Here is a 19,591-nt window from a genome sequence, read left to right as displayed (position 1 = left end):
CGAATAACGTCGCCCCCCCCCCCCACGGTGTTACACTAGGATGAATGAATCTCTTGTTCAATAGATTCCAGTGCTTCTTTCGCTCTTCCATCTCTGTTGGAGCCGTCCTGTAAGGAGCCTTGGATAACGGCGTCGTCCCTGGTTCCGAGATGGTGGTAATCCCTACAATGACTGAAACTCATCCTCAAACTCCTTAACAACCTGGATACCACTAATCGTAGACTGTCCCACTGACTCCGGCATTGATATAGTAACCAAATAAGCCTCACGGCCCTTCTCGATCATCTTCCCAGCCTGCATGGCCGAGATCACGAGACTTCCTGATGTCGGATTCCCTCAAAACCCAACTTCCCTCTTGGACGCTCAAACTCCACTCTACCTCGATGGCAATTAAGATGAACCATATGCTGATGCAACCAATCCATCCCTAGCATAACATCATACAACTCCACTAGGCTAATAAGCAAATCCGTTGGCCACGACTCTCCTACGATCTGAAGATCAACTTCCCTTGTTCATCCAATGACTCTTAGAAACTTGCCTCCCGCAACTCTGACAACTCCCGCCTGCTCTCCGGGATCCCCTATGATATTAGCACTCTCTGCACACTTTGGGGTAATGAAGCTATGAGTATTTCCAGAATCAAACATAACATGGGATTGTAACCGGCCCACGAACAAGGTCCATATACAAACCTCATGTGTTGAGAACCTAACACTTTACCACAGACAAAACATAAAATCTAAACTTACCAAAATTCACAAAGTTTGAGTACCAGAAATTATACTTGTAATCACCCCGACATTGATTCCACAAGTCTCTACAGTCGTGTACACCCGTGGCGCCTGCTTAATCCGTGCCACCTGCTGCACCACCTGCTGCACCACATGCTGCACCGCTGACACTGCCATCTGCTGCAACTTGGGAAACTTAGGCTCCAGCACCCGTGCTAGCAAGTCCGCAAGATCAACGCCTCCTCCAGGGACTCCACCTGTTGGGACTCCCACACCTAGAACCCTAGCATCATCGGCCACTAGAGCACCAACATTGCCCCCACCGGCCACACTCATGGACCCCTCCTAGAAGCCCTGCGACTCGCCAACATCCTTAGCTGTCACACTCTGGTCCACAGTACCACTAACTGTTGGGCCTCTGCCCCTACCACGACCACGTCCGCGTCCACAACCAGCAACAACATCACCTCTAACCATCTGCACTACCATGAACAGAAGGCTAAGCAAGCAATTTAAATAGAACACAAAAACATAAACTCACCGTGGAATCACACAGTAGGCTTGAGGAGGATGTTCTTGGACTTCATGCCACACACAATTGACTAACTCACATAACCAATCAAAGCATGCAAATCCCGAACATATACATCACAAAACCTAGTGAACCCAAACCTTGAACCGTAAGGGCTCTGATACCAAACTGAAACGACCGACCCATTTTTTAAAAAANTGATGTCGGATTCCCTCAAAACCCAACTTCCCTCTTGGACGCTCAAACTCCACTCTACCTCGATGGCAATTAAGATGAACCATATGCTGATGCAACCAATCCATCCCTAGCATAACATCATACAACTCCACTAGGCTAATAAGCAAATCCGTTGGCCACGACTCTCCTACGATCTGAAGATCAACTTCCCTTGTTCATCCAATGACTCTTAGAAACTTGCCTCCCGCAACTCTGACAACTCCCGCCTGCTCTCCGGGATCCCCTATGATATTAGCACTCTCTGCACACTTTGGGGTAATGAAGCTATGAGTATTTCCAGAATCAAACATAACATGGGATTGTAACCGGCCCACGAACAAGGTCCATATACAAACCTCATGTGTTGAGAACCTAACACTTTACCACAGACAAAACATAAAATCTAAACTTACCAAAATTCACAAAGTTTGAGTACCAGAAATTATACTTGTAATCACCCCGACATTGATTCCACAAGTCTCTACAGTCGTGTACACCCGTGGCGCCTGCTTAATCCGTGCCACCTGCTGCACCACCTGCTGCACCACATGCTGCACCGCTGACACTGCCATCTGCTGCAACTTGGGAAACTTAGGCTCCAGCACCCGTGCTAGCAAGTCCGCAAGATCAACGCCTCCTCCAGGGACTCCACCTGTTGGGACTCCCACACCTAGAACCCTAGCATCATCGGCCACTAGAGCACCAACATTGCCCCCACCGGCCACACTCATGGACCCCTCCTAGAAGCCCTGCGACTCGCCAACATCCTTAGCTGTCACACTCTGGTCCACAGTACCACTAACTGTTGGGCCTCTGCCCCTACCACGACCACGTCCGCGTCCACAACCAGCAACAACATCACCTCTAACCATCTGCACTACCATGAACAGAAGGCTAAGCAAGCAATTTAAATAGAACACAAAAACATAAACTCACCGTGGAATCACACAGTAGGCTTGAGGAGGATGTTCTTGGACTTCATGCCACACACAATTGACTAACTCACATAACCAATCAAAGCATGCAAATCCCGAACATATACATCACAAAACCTAGTGAACCCAAACCTTGAACCGTAAGGGCTCTGATACCAAACTGAAACGACCGACCCATTTTTTAAAAAATAATAAATAATAATAATAATAATAATAATAATCTAAACTAGTGGTCTCATACCCACTAGCCACCTAACTACAAACATACAACATCAGATAACAAAACCAATAACATTAAACCATTACTCCAATAACCATTATTAATTCATAACAAATAACCAACAATCCAAACAACATGAGTCAAGAAACCAGCAACCTAACCACATTCTAATGACTCAACTCTAGAAACATAGCAAACTAGACAACAACCAATCGAGTCACTAGAACATCCTCCTCTTCATCGCCTTGATTCCACGGTCACACCTTGCCTTTACCTGCACCACAAACACAAATTGAGATGCATGAGTATTTGATAAACATTCAGTGAGACAATCCTCCCATCTACTGGGCTATACACCTAAGAAACTGAGATACCAATGTCCAAAACAATCAACAAACAAATCATGCAAACCAGGAAACAAGTATCGTCTCGCTGGAAGGGAGGTGTCGACCGACACCGACAAAAGGTCGACCGACACAGGCTATTGGTGTCGACCGACACTGGCTATTGGTGTCGACCGACACTACCCCTCAGTGTCGATCGATGCTGCTCCATGGTGTCGACCGACACCCTCCTGGTGTCGATCAATACTGACTCTGAAAACGTGATCCGCTCGAAGCCGAGAGTCGAATCTCGCTTCTCATCACCGCCAATCCGTCCAAAACTCAATCCCAAAGCCATATGAATCTGTAGGAACCCTATAGCAACCATAACAAGCAAAAAACACCACAAACAACACCAAACAAGCATGACAAAGGAAATCTTAGGCTTAGATCAGCCATGGTCATGCACTCACTTCTTTGCAGGAAGATTCTGACCAATAGATGACGAATCCAACACCTTATGAAGTTTCTCCTTCGTCCTTAGCTCTAGATCTCCACTACACATGAACAGATCTCCCAAAAACAGCCAAGAAATCTCACAATCTCTCCCAAAACCTCAAAAACACTCTTTTCTGTCTAAAAACTGTGGAAATGGCGACAAAATAACACTTCCCAAAACCCTTTCATCGACTTTCCACTTAAATAATCCGGTTCTATGGTTTCCTCAAACCAAACCGACCCAAATCGACAGTTAAGTCAATCTGGTCGAACCAGAAAATATTGGTGTTGATCGGCATCCCTCCCCAAAACTCACATTTTGGTTCGAGGATATTACAGTGTTACCGCGCATGACTCATTAACTTTTAAGATTGGATACAAGAGACGAAAAGTTAAAAACATTAAATATGAAATGGGCGATGTAGTTGGGGTAAAGAATGATGATGCTAAGGTGTTTCCCTTACGATTACAGATTTCAATTGGCAAATAAATCGAATTTGACTGATAACAGGGAGACGGAAAAGGTGGTGATATGACAACTAACAGTCAGCCAAGTTGCTTCCTTTATGTCAACTCTTTCATTGTAAGAAGTTGATGTTGAAAATTTCTTAGTCACCCACAGTTAGACGGTTTAATGTCATAATTAATTGTTTGAAAACATGTTACTTATTCTGGACTTTCAATAGTAAGATCTTCGTAAAATAGTTAGATATACATTACACATAAAGCAAACTATGAATTTGGTTCTCAAGTTGTCCAACTGATTAAGTGGAATATTAAATATGATCGTTATCTCGATTATTTATTGACCTACTTTACCCGAAACACTAGTCATTTCCTTGACAAATAAAATTTGGCAATGCCTGAAGTTGGTACTGATTCGCTGGTCAATATTCTTCAACGTGTTGCTTCTGATCGGTGGTGGTTACTAGAACCAATCCTCAAAGCTAATCGTAGGGGTCGAGATTTGGTGTACCATGACGATGTCCTCAAGGATGCATGCATATTCTCACTATGTTCTGATCCCACTGATTATTACACATACGAAGATCCGACAACCCATGTTGTTGAGGAGGGCCGCTACCGGCCATTCTTTAAGCGGTGTCTAAAATCAGGAAACAAGAAAGCAATTTATTACGAAGGATTATGAATACTTGCTGAAGAATAGGACGTCGTCCGAGCAGTAGATTTACTCACTATTATTGTTTCTGACGAAGGTCATGCCACCTTTACCTGTGGTATCCTATCAGTTTTATCTAGAGAAGAGGAAAAGGCTGAACACTACCTTCAAGTATTCAATGACTCTCATCAGCCGTAGTGGATTGAAGGTATACGGGAATATGGCGAGGATTTGGTAATAGAGTTCAAGGCGTTTTGTACTCAGCCAAGGAGGTCATACGTCAACACATTCTGTTATCGTAGTAGGACTTCTCCACCTGACTTTGCTAGAGTGTGCAAGGCAAAGTATGGACGTTTTGAAAACCAGTGCAATGACTGTTATCTATGGTGGGTTTCGATGCAAGTGTACAAGTTGCTCTAACATTGTACATGCAGCTGTGTACGACCACAAGTAGAAGCAAGGTTTGATAATGGACGAGGTGGTCAGCCGATTACCCTTCACCAACATCTTATTTAGGTATGTAGGATCCTTCTTCCGAATGTACTCCTTATATATAACAATACTAGTTTTCGTATGTTATTAAACTTCTCAACCCCTTGTACTTTGTCAACATGTTTTCTTAAATCGTAACTTCATAAGTGATATAAGAAGATTGTAATAGCGAGTCTCTACTGATTTTGTAATATATTCAAATTAATGTGAAATATGACAAGGTTATATATAATATACGGTTTCAAGTATTCCAAAGTTATAAATTTGTGGCTTAATAAAGTGAATATTAAACAACATGTTAATATCACCGAGCAGTGTAAACCTTTAGGATACTTCCCATTTTCCCCTTTCAATTCGTTTCTAATTTTCACCGGAGCCATGGCCGACAATAAACGCTCGAGTTCACCTACGTTTGCAGAACTTGTCGCGGATTCAGAGAAAGGGCCTTTTAATTCTAATTTCTTTGACAATCCATCATAGGTCTGGGCATTTTAACCGAAACCCAAACCCGACCCCGACCCAAAATAAGCAGTTTTTTCCGGATTCGGGTGTTATGTAATACCCGATCGGAATCGGCTTTGGGTATTATTCGATATTCGAATAAGATCCGAACTAACCTGAAAAATACAAAAATACATCTAGATGGATTCAAACCCAATACCTTAGGTACTTATTTGTGTATCATAAACCATTTTGGCAACTTCGTTATTCTGTCCTAATATGCAAACATTAAATATTTATCTCTATATTAATATCTATGTATTCTAAAATTCCTAATTGACTTATTTTTTCATTATTCAGATCAATCTTTAAGAGAAACATGACAAACAAATCTAAAAGAAAAAGAGTGATAGTTTGTGGAGTTTGAGTAGTGAGTAAGGTTGGAAAGAGAAATAATTATGAATCATACCAACTATAAATACTGTTAGATTTAGTAGGGGATTTGAAGGATTTGGTTATTGAAGTGGTGGCCATGGATGAACAAATCTAGGGTTTTTGGCTGAAGAATAGAGAGATAAAAAAGAGGGAGGTAGAAGTTCTATTTTTTTCTTTTTTTTTTCTCACGAAATATATATATTTTTTTTTGAATTCGGGTATACCCCAAATTACCCAAACCCGAATGCACCCGATCCAAACCTGACATTATAAAATATTCGATCGGGTTTTTATATCTCTACATCCGAAAACCCGGAAACCCGAACATCTGAATCTGAACCCGATCGGATACCCAAATGCCCAGGGCTAATCCATCAAACCCATATCATTTGCGTGGGTCTTCAACACATGAAGAAAATGCAGCACCTTCACCGGCGGAAGCATGTGGAGCAGCTGACTCCGCGGGAAATATATATATGCTTTCATAACACCGGTGAGCCACCTCTGATGGCTTATTTGGATTTTTGTAAGCGGTTAAAGAGAATATATATTATACCCGGGTTAATTGGTCCCATCACATTTCGCGATTGGTAACTGCCCTTTGGGGGGGATTTTAAAAACAGTTAGAAGATCATACATGAATGAAGACAGCATTTTGATGATCTCTAATAGGGATACACTACCTAGAAGACTATTTCCTCCGGGGCTGTACCCTCGTGGAGGAGATTGAACATCTACTCAAAACCGTATCTAATTGGAACATTGGTTTCCATTTTGGGTGAGGAGAGTCAAGAAATGGCAACATTACGGGGATCACAGTTTGGTAAACTTTTCACCCTCCCCGTGCAGAGGTCGTAGACCTCTTAAAAGGTCATAAATGACCTTCTACCGCGACAACTAGTCAAGAAGAAGAAACATAGAATGTCGATTGTATTTGGCGGTAAGAATTTCAGGTACTCTCTACGTGTTGACGGGTTGCTTATTTGCTCAAACAAGACACAATGAATATCACCGGAGTTCGTGGAGATGTTAGCAGACTAGGAATCTTTCTTTGCTTATCTGTGGCGAGATCGTCATTCAATTCTCGAAGACTTTTGAAAGGTACAGGCCTCCACTATTAGACCCAACCATGCCAAGTCGTGCGGCAGATGTCATTTCTAGTTTGAGGTAGTCGAACAATGCACGTTACGGGTTCCCTCTTCCTTTACAAGTGTTAGCGTTTGAGGCAATACCTTTGCTGAAGATAAAGATACCGGACGCGGAAGACGAATAATTGTTCCTAGAAAACTCAACTGGTTGTACATTAACTGTGACACTCCTCACTAAGGAGTCAATTTATGACGTTGAATCTAGTCTAGAGGTATGTTGTTATTAGACTATACAATAGGAAATAAATTAACAATTATACAATATTACTCGTACCCCCTAGATTTTAATGTTAGCTTGCATTTATTATGTAGCTCGTTGTACACCCCATATTAGAGGCTGTGGAATATATCAATGAGTTGGAGTTGTTATGGGAGGAAGAGACAACAGACAGCCAAGTTGACCTCCTCCAAAATTATATTGCACTCCAGCATCCATTCACGGTACTTTGTTGTTCAAGCCAAACAGATGACGTATGCGACAGAACGACAGTAAAGAAAAAGGCGTACACCAACACAAAAGTCTAACGTAACCGATCTGGTGGTTTAGACCTGGGAGGTGTGTCTGTATCCAGGGTGAATGATAAAAAAGGATAAAAATAAGAGAAAGGATCCTTCTGTTGAGAGCATGGGCAAAGATAACGTACCCTCATCGTCAGATCAGGAAGAAGTGAGTAAGTTGCATAAGAGAAAGAGAGTGGAAAAGAAAACGGAGCCGCTGAGACGTTCCTCTATAAAGAAGAAAAAAAAGAAAGGTACTTCAAGAGTAACCTTACATCTTTCAGACGGCGATATGGCAAAATGATAATAATACGACAAGTGGAAGGGGACCCAAAGGCTGAGAGTAGTAGCCGAACCCATACTATTGAGGACACGGAAATGACAAAGGTATGTGAGCGATCCCCAAAAAACTAGTAATGAGTTTTCAATGACATCTGCCTGATTAAACTGTCGCCGATGATTAGGTGGCTGATATTGATGATGGTGTGGAACCCGCATCACAATATGAGTCTACTAGTCCGGATGCATGCATAGACTCATCAAAGTTGATTATTGAAGAAGATACTAGTGAACCGTCATCACAATGTGCCACAGAAGTTAAAGTGGTGAACCCTCAGGACAGTTTGGGAGCAAAACATTTGGTGGTGAACCCTTAGTAGAGTTTGGGACAGAGACCATGGGGTTAGAAACCGCAACACCCTGTACGACAGAAACTCAGTCCAATAAAACAGTGGGAAGTCAGGTACACAAGATGGTGATTCATGTATTCCATGTTATAGTAACAGATATATATATATATATATATATAATCAATAATAGTTGTACATATATATATATATATATTGCAGAAAGCATATTTAACGGATGCTGATGATGTTGTACCCTCATCTGTAACACTGGGAAACAGTAAATGGGTGAACATTGATTCCGTTGTAGATGAAACAATCAACAAAGTAGACGTAAAGTTGTTGTAGTCTACTATGAATGGTAACTCACCTCAAAGCCGTGTACATATCAGTATCTCACTATAACAAAATTTCCCTAATGTGCAGTTGATAATCCGTGTACACCTCAGATCAGTACCACCAGATCATCCGAGGAACCAGATCCAAATTCTGAAATTGTTCATGTAGCTCTAGCAGTCGAACCGATATCTATAATACGACCTATAGAACAACCTAGAAGGGGTAGGAGGAAAAAATACACCTCCACAAAGTTGGGATCTAACTTCAAGGTTTATCCACTGTTGTCAGGTCTATTCGCTAGGCGACCTAAATCAGGCGACTATAACCCATTAGCTGGGGTCACAAAGGAGGAATGGAAAGTGCTCTTCAAAGCACTTAAAGCAGATCAAACTACGTAAGTAATTATTGTTATAGTCGTGAGTATATATATATATACTAATTTAGGTTTTATTTTGTTGTAGTGAGAATGAAATAATCACAAGAAACGTCATAAACAATGGTGTCTTCCAAACACTGGCCAAGAAAGAAAATTGGGTTATGACTACGGTAAGTTTCTCACTTTACCTTTTTTGTTTTGTCCCATATGAATAAAGTGGTTAAAACATTAACAAAAAAATTACCCCCAATCAAGCATATGGAGGTCCTTATGGCTCTGCTGTGGAGGAAACAAGGGGACATCTTAATACAGAGAAGAGCTGCATATATAAACCCTTTGTTCACCCAGTTTATCAAGAATAACTATGACCAGTTCGAAACAAAGCCAGATGCAGAAAAAGGCAAATTCGCTTGGAGTCATAATTTAAGGCGATTCATTTTAGGAAAATCAATTGTTTGGGAAAATTAGCAGGAGGAATTAAAACAGAGTTCACTAAGAAAATCGATGTACTTAAGTCCCGATGAACTGGGGAAATTAGCATTGGGTTGGCCTCGTAATAAATATGGTATCGCGGAAAGTCTAGATATTGAATCTTTTCATAAAGTTTAACGAGAATCCAAATGTGGTAGAGTCTTTTATGGAACCAGTTCTGAAGGGCCTCTCATGGGTACTCAATTCATTAGTCCCAGAGACATGGGGGATGTCGACTGACACGTCGACGTACACTTGGGAGCGCATTAAAGGACTATATCATAACGTACGCACTGGTGACTGTGGACCTGTTTTGTGAAATTCCTGGAGATGCACGCTCAGAGATATTGCATAGAGGATATGGGTGATATAAGAGCATAAATATCGGTGGTATGTTAATTGGGGGTTGTTTTTTTTTTTTTTGTCATCTCGGTTTTTCATTAATAATCGATAGGATTACATGTAGTAACTATGTAAAATTACTAAACGAATAGTGATTAAACAACCATCAACATATCCCTCCAAAAAATATAGGCTCTAAAACCTGCTTGTCCAAAAGGAGAGAAAAAATGCCTAAGTTAAAAGAGAGAAAGAGAATCTCTCATAATCAAAAAGTTCCTACAACCACAATGGGTAACTGATGGCAACATACGATTGCACTAAGGCATAATCTGGAACGCTTTGAGCGATGAGAGAAGCTCCTCTGTTTTGTTATGGCTTCTCTAATAGTACTCTCCATTCTGGAATTCTATTCAGTAGGATCAACATTTCTGATTGTTGATGGGCAAAGTTTAGCCAAGCTTTTGGTCTTAAAATTCCACCCACTAACTCAACAGATTCGGAAGCAAAGATGATCGTTGAATACATGTGACTGATCATGCTCTGAACTGCCCATAGAAAACCTTCCAAGTTTGCTTCATCTTTATTCCCGGATACCGTAAGGGCTTTTCTACTATGAAGGATCACGCATCTAGTATCGTCTCTTAGTACCCAGGCGGCACCTGATTTCTTGTTCTTTTGGGGCTTAGATATACCGATATTGCATTTTACCCAGCGTGCAGGAGGAACATTCCAAAGGGAAGCTTGATCTAGTTCTTCAAGTTCTTCCAATTCGTCACATTCCAAGTCCACTTGTTGAGATAGACTCCAAAGAGCCTCATTTTCTCTTATCTTTGCAACTGTATCAAGGCGATCAAACATTTTGGCTTCGAAGAATAATGAGTTTCTGTTTTTCCATAGACGCCAGAGGATCCACGGAAAAAGTCTTTTAGTTTCCAAAGGTACGCTCGAAGATTTGGAGGAAGTGTACACATAGTGGAAGTTAGAGTGAACCGACAGCTCATCAAAACCAGAGGGAGGCGAGGGATAACCGGACATAGCCCAGATTTGTCTTGCTAACGTACAGGTGAAAAGGACATGGTTGATGGATTCTCCTTCATTGCCGCAAATTTGGCATCTGGTATCCAGCTTAACACCTTTTTTTGAGATTAAGTCTGAAACGGGAAGAGCATCACAGACTGCTCTCCAGAGAAAGGCTTTGATCTTGGGGACAGTTTGCAGTGTCCAGACCTGACTCTTAATGCCATTCAGCAAGGGCAACATATCCGCTTCTTGGAGTAATTCTTGATTCTTCAGGGTGCTAGCCAACCATCTACCTGATTTGACAGAATATTCACCACTCCTCGTGTGTTCCCAACCCCAGAAATCATCCTTACCCGTAACTGGTTTCTGTTTTTTGATGCAAAGGATATCATTGGGGGAAAAAAGGATTCCAGAGTTTCAGATTCCCAAGTTCTTGACTGAAAGTTGATTAGTGAAGAAACTTTCTGTGTCCAATCAAAGAAAATATTCTTCCTGTAAGGAGCTCTCCATTCATGATCAAAAATCCAGGGGTCCATCCACACATTAACTGAGTAGCCATTACCAATTTTCTTTCTCAAACCTTTAACCAAAAGGTCTCTCCCATGTAAGATGCTACACCAACCGAAAGAAGGTCGATCTCCAATACCTGCATTCAAGAAATCACCATCGGGACAATATCGACTCTTGATCACACGTGAAAAGAGACAGTTAGGCTCTTGAAGAATTCTCCAAGCTTGTTTGGCTAATAAAGCCTGATTAAAATCCTCAAGATCCTTAAACCCTAAACCTCCATTCTCTTTGGATAGGCACATTTTCTCCCAACTAACCCAATGAATTTTCTTTCTGTGCTTAACTGCATTCCACCAAAAATCTGACATAGCATTGGTGAGATTGGAAAGAGTAGTTTTTGGTAACTTGAAGCAGGACATAGCATATACTGGAGTCGCCATTGCCACCGCCTTAAGAAGAATCTCTTTACCACCAAGTGATAATGAACGAGCAAATCAGCCTGAGAATCTTGATTTAAGACGCTCTTTGATGTAATCCAGCAGAAGGATCTTTGAGCCACTGAAACATTCTGGGAGGCCCAAGTATGTGCTTGCCCCACCCTCAGCAAAAATACCTAAAGTCTCTTGTAAATCCTTCCTCTTTTCCTCCTCCACCTTATCGCCAAAGGTAATTGAGGACTTGATAACATTTATGCACTGACCAGTTTCGATACCATAAGCATTGAGAATGTTCTTTAGAGCTTCACATTGGGGCAAATCAGCTTTGCACAAAAACAAATTGTCATCGGCGAATAGAAGGTGATGAACAGATGGACCTTCTGGTGAGAATTGGATACCATTGATGACACCATTGGATTCAGCTTTGTTCATTAAGTGGGTAAGCCCTTCTGTGCATAACACAAAAAGAAAAGAGGATAAAGGATCCCCCTGTCTTAATCCTTTTTTGGGGGAGATTAGACCAAAAGGTTGATCGTTGATGAGGACCGTATATGAAACAGTGGTTACACATCTCATTACCCAAGAAACCCATAGTGGACTAAACCCTAGAGCAATAAACAACGATTCAAGATATTTCCACTCAACCCTATCGAAAGCTTTTGACATATCTGATTTAATGGCCATAAACTCCTTTGAAATGGTTTTATCAGTTCTCAGACTATGAACTAACTCATGAGCAATAAGGATATTATCGGAGATAAGCCTATCTTGAACGAAAGCTGTCTGATTTGGAGATACTATCTCATTCAGGAGGGGTTTGAGGCGCTTTATGATGATGTTAGAGATAATCTTGTATAGGACTGAACATAAGCTGATAGGACGAAGATCTGACATGTGCTCTGGGTTCTCCTTCTTTGGCAATAGACAGATCTGAGTATAATTCTATTTCTCAGGGAAGATACCTGTAGAGAAGAAGGCTTGAATCTCAGAAGTAACCTGAGCCCCAATGATAGGCCAATATTTTTGGAAGAAGAAACCAGTAAAGTCATCTGCCCCTGGAGCACTTGAGGGCTTAATGGCGAAAGCAGCTTCTTTCACATCCTCAACCGTAACCTTCATGCATAGATGGTCATTCATGGAAGCAGAGACTCTTGGTTGAAAATCATGGAAAAATTCTTCAAAGGAGTCCGGATTTGTTGATGTGAAGAGATCTTGAAAGTAAGCAATTGCCACGGAGCCTTTTGAAGCTTCTGCTTTTTGAGCATTTCCATTGATATCTATCAATCCGTCGAGTCTGATCTTCCTCCTATTCGCTTTAACAGATGAGTGAAAATACTTAGTATTTTTGTCACCTGATTTTGACCATTTTTCTTAGGACTTTTGCTTCCAATAAGATTCTTCTTCTTTATAAGCAATACACAAACTTTTCCTCAGTCTACTCAGCTTAAGGGTGTCAGGAAATCCAGAGGATTTTTCCTCCTCCAAACTGAGTTGAAGCTGATTGATTTCTGTCAAAGCATTTGTGTTATTCTCTTTTTTCCACTGACTAAGAGCTTTTCTGCAACTTATAAGTCTTTCTGATACTACTCCATTTCTGCGAAGATTATGTGCATTCCAGGCACTTGAGATTGCTTGCTTGACATTGGGCTTGTTGAAGCATCTCTTGTCAAACCTGAAGTTGCCTCTGTAAGGTTCTTTAACGGAGGTAAGCTTGACTAGAACCGGCCTGTGATCAGATCCTCTTTTCTCCTAAACGTTTGATTCGATATAGGAAACCTCTTAAACCATTCCTTATTGCCAAAACATCTATCGAGTTTGCTTTGGATCCAAGAGGTTCCTCTCTTGCCTCCCCAGGTGAATCCATTCCCATAGCTTGTTAGCTCCACCATGTGACAATTTGCAATCATATCCTTAAAAGGTAAGAAGGAAGCTTCTCCCCTTAATAGACCACCAAGCTTCTCACCATTGTGTAGAATGTCATTGAAATCTCTCATCATGCACCAGGCTTCAGAACGATGAATTCCTATTTTTGTGATTCTTTCCCACACAATAGCTCTATCACTGACCACATGATCGCCATATACAAAGGTAACAAAAAACTCCACTGAGTCGAAGCTGACTTGAAGGTCGATCATGTTCTTATCATAGAACTTAATATCTAATGACTCTCCTTCCTTCGAGAATAGTGCCAAACCACCACTTAAGCCGACTGGATTTACGGTAAAAACTCTTGCATAACCCAACAAGCTTTGAATATCAACTACTACATTACTATTATTCTTAGTTTCACACACTAACATGACCTCAGGGAAGTGTTCTTTACGCATTTCCTTGAGACGAGGAATCGTCAGATCATGAGGTCGCCCCAATCCTTGACAATTCCAGCTGATCATGCTCATTACCACTTGGACTGCCCCTCAATTGGGGCTGCCTCGTTGGTTTTGCGCTTAGCGACTTTTGATGATGATTTAGCCTCATCCGCAACCTTTCGTTTTGTGGAGTAAACAATCAGCTTCTTGTCTTCTCATGTTCCTTGTACGACCTCTTTTGAACTTTGAGCTTTGTATGGTCTTCTTCTTTGTTTAGACTTTTTCAAAGTAGACCCGGAACAATCGGCTACAGAGAGGCCTGCATTATGATCCGTTGGTAAACTTTGAGAAAGCAAAGAAGAACCATAAAGCCCTTGATCTACCCCACCATATGACTAAACTTAAAGCTGCTCCCATTTCAAAGACATGTTGCGAAGAACTCGGACCCTCATCGCAACTCATTGACTGGTTTTCGTTGCCACATAACTCAGACTGGACTGGTTCGTGTGGAAAGCTGAAAAAAAACCTTTCTGCTTGAGAACATCATGAGAAAGCAGAGGAGGCTTCTCCAATCTGAGGACTAATCGTGCAGGCATCTCATCAATAACTTCAGCAGCCATTCTAGGTCGACCCGTAATAGGATCAATTCCCACTTGATCATCTCTTAGAACTCCAAAGAGAGGATCAGAGATAGGAATTAACCTGTTGTGAGCAGCTACGTCTTCTTGCTTCTTTAGAAGTCGGGTCTCTTTTTGTTGTGAGAGCTCTTTCTGTTTAACTGGACACTTGCCCTGTTCATGAGTAAGCCTTTGGCAGGTGAAATAGCGTTTCTGGACTCTTTCAAAATCGAAAAAAATCGTGACAACTTCACTCTTAAAGGTTACAACCTTGGATCTGCAGAGCGGTTTAGAGGCATCAAATTTGATTTTGACTCTCACAAACTCGTTTATCTGTGATTGGGACGGGTCGAAAGCAACTTCGAGTACCTGACCCAGGATTTCACCCAGAGCTGTGATAGCCTGCGTGGTGTAGTGATTCACTCGGATGTTCCGGATTTGGACCCAAACTAGTAAATATTGGAGGAAATCTGCTGGAGGAGATTCCACCCATCTGTCCGATGACAATTGCCCATTCATTGAAAGTATGTACTCCTTTCTCTAGGATTCTTTCAAGGTCGTGTTCATGTTGGAATATGAATTGGAAATGTTCCTTTGATAAAGCTACCCCTCTAACTCTGTGATATAGTTGCCATTTCCTTGGGAGATCCCTGACCATATTTGAGACGGATTGGCAGTTAGGATTAAGGATCTTACCCATTAAGCTTATGACAGTGTTTTCGCTTGAGCAGAATTCTGGGAGATCTGGCATGATGAACGGGACATCTTCCTCTTCTTCCAGGGACATCCCTTGTAGAGCTGAATCTAGTTGATTCGACATATCTGAGGGAGACTCAAGAATTTGAGACTGAAAATAAAATTGGGATGAAGAACCCTAATTTTTCGGAAAGATAAAACAGGAACTGTCGGGATCTTTGGAGCAAAAGGATGTAAAAAGAGTACTAAACAGGTACGACTCTTACTCAGAGGGAAAGTTTACCCTACGCTGACTCTCAAAAGTTCAAGAGAACAGATACTCTAATTGAACAAGAGACTACTGAGCCCAAAAAAGGGAAACGGAAAGGTGTTAATTGGGGGTTGTTAAACACTGTTTGAGTATTATATGAATTAATTGTGTAATTTTTTTATTTTAAGAACCCATGATCTCTTAGTAAAAAATTTCTTCTCCAATGATAGGTTCTTATTTTTGAAAATATTGTTTTTTTAAATTTAAAATTTTAAATAGAATAGAAGTGGTATAAATGTGTAAACATTTAAGATTTTTTAAAATTAGAAAATATTGCATTTTAATTAATTTTCAAACATACAAAACATAATAAAAACATTAATACATATTACAATAGAAGTGCAATTCATAAATGGAGAAAAGGATCTGAAACACAAAACAAAAACAAAAACAGAGGTCAATTTCAGTAAAACAGAGGTCAATTTCTCAGTCTCTCAAGATCATAGCATAAAAACTAAAACAGAGTTCAATTTCAGTAACATCTGCATGCATATATAGTATCATAGTTGATATATGGTAGACGATCAACAAAACACAAAGACCAAAAAAACAGAGCTTTTAAGAAAACAAAACAGCACTCGTATATCTCTACCTCTTATTCTTCTTGACAGTGACAGGAATCGAAACTAGACTTGAAACATACACATAGCTACAAATCAACGGGTCATTGTAGCCAATCCGTCGATGTCTTCCTGTCACAATTTGTTTTCTGATCCCACCTTCACCACCAATTTCGTAAAACTTGACGCAAACTCAGGGTGATAAGGTAGCAGCATCTCAACAATCATTCTCTCGTGCTCAGGGCTTAGCCTATCTCGGTTTGCATATCTGCACGATTCAAAAGCCACACACCATTGAATAAAAAAAGAGAATTTCCTCATGATTCATGCGGGCAGCTCAGAACAAAAAAAAAAGCAGCAGCAATTCACATCTAATCCATACCGAAAGCAGCTAATCTAGACATGACTCATGCAAGATCAGAAGAACAAGAACAAACACATGACCATATTAACCACTAAACACTCAATTAGAACAACAACTGTTAAATTCCCCATGTAGACTATAAACTTCAAATTCCTCAGCAATGCAGCTATAAAATCCCTAAACCACACTAGTACTCAATCCAATAGCTCCTTTAGAAATCTTCAGAAATCAAACCCCAAAACTAAACCAAGCTTCTGATTATTGAGAAAGAAACTCGCAGGGTCCATCAATACTGTGTCATCATATCGATTTTTTTTCTGATCTAGAGACTGGCCAATATATGAAATTTTGAATCAATGGGATGATCACTGCTATTAACACTTGATTCAAAGAAAAAACAAAGGCTTTCTACTTAAGTATTCAAGACCCCTTTCAGCTAACAACATTCAATAAATTCAAGATCGATGTGAACAACTTACTGTCATACACGAAAAACGGATTGAAGAAGAAGAAAGAAACAAATCTCTTCTGGAGATAAGATGGATTCGAGAACGAGGACCTTCAAACATCCAACTATCTTCTACCAAAGATTTAACCTCTTTGTCAAGTTCAGCCATCAAATCAGCTTTCAGAACTACACACCATGACAGAAAAGAGCCAAATCTATTAAGATGATAAGTCTTTCTCAAAAAAACACTTAAAAGCAATACAAATCATTTTTGAGTAACTAGCAATATAAACGAAGTCACAGTCGAATCAGCATATCAATCCACCCGAACAACAACCAAAATTGAGATTACAATTTTCAAACTTTTGCAATCTTAAACAATGGAGATTTGAAACCAAACCTCCCAATCAAAGAACCCTAACAATGGAGATGTGACATTCGAAATTTCTGATTATTGAGAAACTTCATTAGCGATTCTTACATAAAACCCTAATTTTGCGAGACCATAAGATTAGCAAACATGAAAATGGGAGAAACTGTAGGGAACTGACCTCGGTTCTGTAGGGAACTGTGGTAAACCATTCCCTTCGAATCCATGGTTTCAGTTGATTCCAGGTCCTTCGGTCGCAACCGAGAGAGAGAGAGAGAGAGAGAGAGAGGAAAAAAGAAAAAATCTCGTCGGTTTCAGTTTTTTTTTTGCTTTTGTATTTTACACTCGACCAACCACAACCTGACACGTATCGCCCCTTAAACCAATATTCAGTCTCTTATATAACGGGAGATCTAAGATTTTATTTTCCTTTCTGATTTATTTTTTTTGATCGAAACTCTTAAAACTTCCCTATGAACCTCCTATGAACCTCCCGATAAAGATGCTCTAACATATGAACACGTCAACCAGTTCCGGAAAAATATGCCATGAATTGCTATGACGAATTTGTTGACAAGTTTATTAATAAATGAACAATGTCTTTCTTAAACGATAACGTTTTGTAATATTGTTAAAATAGACGCGACAAAAGTTTATTTTTCTATGTTTATTATGTATTAAAATCATAATGCTGAGAAATTGTGATTCGATTGTAGCGTTTATGGTTGTATGTTTATGCTTTCGCTTAAGTGCCCCGTAAGACCTTAGCTCTTTCACACACTAACATATTTACAAATTGCGAATCAAACATACTTAAAAATTTCGTTATTTCATCCAAAACATATTAAAAAGAGATGGTGGTCCATAGGAAGGAAAAATGTATGCTGACACCAAAATAACTTACATCCTTTAGTAAGTGCTGATAAGAGCATCGTCTAAAGTAAATGATAAATTAGGAGTACATTAGCTGCTGACCAAAAGTGAAACTTATATTACCGATAAGGAAGACTCTGACACTTTTCCGCATTGAAACTAAAACTACTCCCCTACATATTAGTTGGACACGTTGTACGGTTGTAACCAACTTGTTGACATTGAGAATAAGCATGCAATTTACAGGGTCATTTTGTCTCCAACGTGACATCCAAAGAAGACTTCATTCTCAACATCTTTGGCCTTCCTAGAGGATTCCTAACAAAAGGCTGTTTACATTTGTACGATGTAATCGGAGTAGGAACGATGCATGACACATCTATCAACATTATCGACTTCTGATAACCACTACACATGTTGTCTTTTACAATAGTATGCATGAAAATGGTGTATACGGGATTTGTTAGCCTTCTCTGGGCTGTGATAGCATGTACGCATGGAATCCTCTCCAGATCAAAACGCCTACATGAACACATCATTTATCTCAAATTGAGAACATGCATAGAGGTATCACCTGTGACTTGAAATTGAAAGACATCAATTTCTTGAACATTTCAACGCCTTGCATGTTCAATATGTGCCTGTAAAAAAAATGAAAACGTATATGTTTACATAATCAAAACAAAGACAATTTTCAACCTAAACAAACATAATTTTCCACATAAACAAACACAATATTTGCCAAAACTCACAAACAACCAACAGAAACAACCACACAACACACAAAATCACAGAAACAGAGATCTTAGCTTAGATAAGCCATGGTCATGCACTCACCTTTACCAAAACAATGAGATCTCACCAACAAACGATGAAAACACACCACCACAAGCTTCCTACCACGTTCCCAGCCTTGGATCCACACTCTCCAGGAAGAAACTCACCCCACAGAGACAACGAACCCAACAAAACCTCAAGAACTCTCACAAAGACTTGTGTTCTCTTCTCTCTTCCTTCTGAGATGTGAAAAAGCAGCTCAAGGACTTGGGAAGTCGAGTTCCACGACCTAAACTCGTGTATAGGGCTTTCTCTAAATTAACCACGCAAACCGGATGATTAAAATCGAACCAATCAAACCGTCCGCAACCGGTGTCAACCGACACCACAAGCAGTGTCGATCGACACCCCTACCAAAAATCTAGTTTTTGGTTCGCAGGTGTTACAATTTGCGAGGGAGTTGCTAGGAAATCTTCCCTCGCAAATCGCTTGTTTTCTTGTAGTGATTGTATCAACAAGACTACTATTTCCCCCCAAATAAATAACATATACAT

General features: G+C 40.3%; 1 long non-coding RNA gene across 1 annotated transcript; it reads right to left on the bottom strand.

Annotated features, from left to right (window-relative positions):
* Nucleotides 16,029-17,708, bottom strand: LOC104791029. Its single transcript, XR_768857.2, has 3 exons — nucleotides 17,569-17,708; nucleotides 17,049-17,203; nucleotides 16,029-16,473 (listed from the first exon to the last, which is right to left on the bottom strand). It is a non-coding gene; the product is annotated as an uncharacterized LOC104791029 (long non-coding RNA).

Source organism: Camelina sativa, chromosome 6 (assembly GCF_000633955.1).
Source record: "Camelina sativa cultivar DH55 chromosome 6, Cs, whole genome shotgun sequence".
NCBI lineage: Eukaryota > Viridiplantae > Streptophyta > Magnoliopsida > Brassicales > Brassicaceae > Camelina > Camelina sativa.
The sequence above is the reverse complement of the archived record's forward strand: the minus strand, read 5'-3'. Positions and strand labels throughout refer to the sequence as shown.